A 4229-nucleotide genomic window follows, 5' to 3' on the forward strand; every position below is an offset into this window, starting at 1 on the left:
AGCTTGGTTTTCCCCTCTTAAATGGATACCCATCTCCCTTAGACCTCTGGTACTACAAGAAAACAATGTTACCATTCCTTTTTCAGAAAATGCTCTCCAGGAGTGAAAGTAAGAACTGGCTTGATCTGATACAGCCTAGATCAGTTGCCCCTGATCCTTTGCCTTCTGCAAAGGGAGACTGAGAGTAAGAACTACATTGGTTTGATTTTTATTTGTTATTGCTATTAGACAGATATTTTTATCATGGCAGCTTTTATGAAAGTCTTTTTGACATTCTTTTATTAATTCTTGAGCTTAAATTTTGTAAATTGTCCAGTGTTGAGGCTAGAGCATTAGAGAAATTAAACAAAATTATAAAGGAGTTTGGGAGATGTCAAAAATAATTACATTCTCAGTGAAGGTGACTTCTAGGTACATGTACAGGACCATTGGAAAATAGAGCTCATAAGGTTTAGATATCACAGTTCAATAATTGTTTATGAACATTTCCAGTATTCCAACCGCTACACAAACTGTATATTAAAGTGCATCTGCAAGCTAGACACAAGTCATTAAGTTACACAGTGTACCCACAGGTATTCAGCCAGACCACTTATTTCATCCCACAGATAAATGTGACAGAGGTAAGACTGGCCTCCTTACCATTCAGCTTTTAAAATTAGAAAGCCAGTATCAAAATTTTCTGCACGAGGAGTAATTCATTTCTTCAACAACTTCACAAAACACATTCACATCCCTGAAAAAAAACTTACCTGAAAACGTTACCAGTGAACTACATCAGCCTGTTAGCAACAGCCTTGCTTTCATTAAATTTGGTGCAAATTTTACCACTACTGTCACTGGAAACAGCATTTTCTATTCTTGAAGCAATGATCAGGTAAAGGTAACTAATCTTTTGCCTTTCCAAGCAGGAAGTTTGACATTAGTATTTTCATTTGACGTTTGCTTCTTCATCGATTTCAGTTTGGCCAATTAAAAACTAAATCATTATTAAAAATTTATATCAATTCTTGACATTTGTACCCTTGTTATGCACTTTTGGTCCACAACTGACTATATAAAAATACTGCCTTGCAAGTATAAAGCTAAAGCAAACTTCCTGGTAACCACACATGGGCCTTACCTCCATCATAGTGACCACATGACATGGACTCAGCAGGTAAATGACAGTCTTGGTAGCAAACTTGAACCCCACCTCCAGCCCAAAGATGAGACAGAGAGCCACCAGTAGCAGATTTTTGCCCAAGCTCTCCTGCTTAGCCTGGGGCTGCTGTAGCAGATGACCCTCCAGCTCCCTGCAGTGCAGCTGCCTCAGCTTCCACAGGGACAGAAGGATCTCCACAAAACCCACACTGAGGAAGACCAAGCTCTCCAGCAGACGCTGCTGCCCGGAGAGAAAGGCAGCGCATTCTGGCCCTCCATTGCCAGCAAAGCTGGGCTCCACCCCCCCGTACAGCCAGTCCAGGAGATTATGGAGGCTGTAACGGGACATGGTGGGATAGTGCCTCTTCTCCTCCCCGTCACTGTCCAGGAACAGGTAGGAGCAAGATGGAATCAAAGCCAAAATGCTGTCGGGCTGACGAAACATGAAATGCAAGGACGTCCCCTCTGTTCCCTCCCGAGCTTCAGGAGAAGCCAGCAGCCCACAACAAGGCTACACTGGGGGGTTTGCCTCTTGACGCCAGGACGGTAACTGCAAGCAACAGCCTGCAAGGGGAGAGGAGTTACAGATGAACGGGGTCACTGCACAGCGGTGCCAGCCGCTCGCCCCGAGACCCGTTACCCTCCCAGCCCCGTTAACACCCTTCACTCTCCTCCGCCTGAGCGTTACAGGACTGCCCTTCTCCTCGGCCGGCACTCCCACGTGCCCCGCCCCGCGGCCGCCTCTCTCCCCTTACCCGGCCCCCACGCCGTCCTGCGCTGGGCTCCTCGGCTCGCTGCCCTCGGCCTCGGCCTCCCCCGCCTGCGCGCCCTGCTCCCCCTGCCCCTCGGGGCCGTGCGACAGCCCTGCGCGTCCAGCCGCCGCTGCCCGGGCACCCGACGGCCGCTGATTGGACGCCGGACGGCCGCTGATTGGACGCCGGACGGCCGCCGAGCGGCCCCTCGCCCAACGGCCCCCCTTGCCCAACGGCCCTTCGCCCGCGCGCCGCGATCGGCGCCCTCAGAGCAGCGGCCCGGGACCTCAGGCAGCGGGAGCGGATCTCGGCTCCGTGAGGGAGCGCGGCTCAGAGGCGGGCCCGGCGCCCCCAGCCATGGGGGGGCAGAACTCCCACTAATACCTGTCATAGTTCAGCGCATGTTCTAGGGGATAACACATCCTATCTGTTATAGAAAAGACCTTCCTAATACGGATGAGTAAACTGCAGTAAGCAGAAATTACAGTTATTTCAAATAACAAAGGTTTGTAAAAAATACATACAACAGAATTCCAATAGCTAAATTGAGTTAAGATGTAACAAATGTCAGACTAATTGTAAATGTTTCAGTGTTTCAAAAAGAGATTTGGATAAATTATGCTCATCCCTTATGTGAGATTAGCTTTGCTACTTAATTTTTATGGAGGTTCTTATAGAAGGTCTTCGGCATTCCTTCATCCACAGCATCTGATGTTCAAATATTAACATTTTTCAGTTGTGGTGCCTTAATTTATAAATAAACAGAGGGCCTGAAAATTCAGGAGCCAAGAGGTGCCAGGCAGACGCTGCAGAAATTAATAGAAGTTTATATAGAGGCTATTTTGGATGATACTGTTGTGTTTCTACTTGGGGAACATTTTTAAATGGATTAATCTTCAAGTGGAAATTGTGAACAAGTGGCTACCTGACAGAGGGGTGTTTTTTGGTTTTTGGTTTTTTTTTTCCGCCTCTCCTCTTTGCCCTTATAGGTGAAACTGAGCACAAACTGAATCATATTGTCTGCTGCAAAAAGAAGTCATCCAACCCCATCTTTATCTGTCATCTCGTTACAGCATGCTCATGCTTCTGTATGAGCTCATTGTTAGAAGTTTTTAAAAAAGATCTATTATATATAAAAATATATATGTATTGAAAGGTGCTAATCGACCTCAAGCAGGTCACGTGACTGGTCATGCGGATCTAAAATCATATCAGATTTTTTTTAAAAATCTTCAATATATGCAGATGTTATACGGAATTTCTTACCAGTGTAATAATGCTATACTGATGAATAAACAATCCTGCAGGTTTTTAAGGACGAGGTCAGCAATACTTCCCACCGTGGCTTGGTTTTGTCTCCTTTTTGTACACAGCATAATGCACAACGCATTTTTGTCTAACTCTCAGTAGCCGTTGCTTAAAAATATGGTTCAAACTGTAAAGGTGTGCTTTTAAAATGAGTTAATGCCAGACCCTTCTGGACCAGAGTTTTGTATCACTAATTAAAAAAACTGTTACAAAGTCTACGGTCAATCAGATTTGTATGATATTTTATAAAAATGCTTAGAATAATCAGTCTGTCTACAGTGTTTCTAGGGCACCTACCTCCTCAGCACGCAAGTGCTGAGAATGCTACAGATGTTTTCTGTGTAATTGTGGGTTTATTTGTACAAAATGTGCAGTTCGCTGTGACATGCACTGGGACAGAATAGGTCTGTTTGCTTAAAGCTGATCAAGAAACGCTTTCGTAAATGGCCTTCCCTTGTAATTATGTTTATTGCCCTTTCAGATACGTCGCTGGTTTTAGATAAAGACTTTTTTTTATTATTTGGGGTACTTTATAAGAAGTTAAGGTACAACCACGTAGCCTGTTTCACTGTTTTAAGTTGGAACGCTAACTTCCAATGAGCACTAATCAGTTTGCCTTATTCCATTAAAAGGGTTTTCTTTTAATTCTTTTGCTTAATGTTCCTAAAAACCATGCTCTGTAAACTGAGTTAGACGACAAACCCCTAGAGCTGACGTGAAGCTGCTGCTCAGTCGTGCTTCAAGCGGCCGCCTTCTGCCCCGACTGCTGTAGCACTGACGTCCCACCATCTCCGCCCCGCTGCTGCTGGTGGCAGGGGGAGGGCACGCTCGAGTTCTGACCTCAGATATACTGCTGTTTAATCGAGACAGTCCAATCCACTGGCACACCCTGGCGTTTGTATATGGACCTCCTTACTTGTCTTCAAATGTGCGGGGTTTTAAAATTGTTGCCTGGAGTAGGTTACATCTCTTGTGTGTGTTAGATCGAACCAAAGAAGCCTCCAGCCATGCCCAAATGCTGCTCCT

Source organism: Dromaius novaehollandiae, unplaced genomic scaffold, assembly GCF_036370855.1.
Source record: "Dromaius novaehollandiae isolate bDroNov1 unplaced genomic scaffold, bDroNov1.hap1 HAP1_SCAFFOLD_36, whole genome shotgun sequence".
NCBI classification, from domain to species: Eukaryota; Metazoa; Chordata; class Aves; order Casuariiformes; family Dromaiidae; genus Dromaius; species Dromaius novaehollandiae.